Raw genomic sequence first — 585 nt, 5'->3', positions numbered from 1 at the left:
TAATACTACTAACACTGGGATGAGGCTCAATCAGTGTTTCGTTAGAATTATTCCTATTAATTACATTATCATCACTTAATCTACTTCTTAGAATTTCTGTTTTATTTGTCATATTTCTAGTAGGATTTTGTACCCCCCTTGCGCTTCTAAGACCAGATCGCTTCGCAAAACGTGGCATTTTAAAATAATCGGACTTACTTAGACTTAAAATTAGATTAATTTTGTCATTTTTGCTTACTTATTCCTATCGCTTCACAACCTGTTCATCCAACGGAGATTCATGATATATAACTGATAATCCAATTTCTTCTTAATCCGGAAAGCAGTCTTCTGTTCTTAGAAACCATGAAATTTGTAGATCTCATCAAAGTTAGGGTTCTCGGCTCAGTAATCCTCTTCTGTACCAGGCTAGTTGTCTGCTTCAAATATTTATTTCTACGTTCATTTCACAACTTAATAAAATTCTCAGAATTCTTCAAGCCTACGATTGACGAGGAATAGCTGGTGGCTCTATTCAATCGTTTACAATCTCGATGCTATTGAAAACATCCTAGCTACCGGGAGAAAAACCACCCAAAACCCTGG

This window comes from Belonocnema kinseyi, chromosome 7, assembly GCF_010883055.1.
Source record: "Belonocnema kinseyi isolate 2016_QV_RU_SX_M_011 chromosome 7, B_treatae_v1, whole genome shotgun sequence".
Classification (NCBI taxonomy): domain Eukaryota; kingdom Metazoa; phylum Arthropoda; class Insecta; order Hymenoptera; family Cynipidae; genus Belonocnema; species Belonocnema kinseyi.
This window is presented reverse-complemented; position numbering follows the sequence as displayed.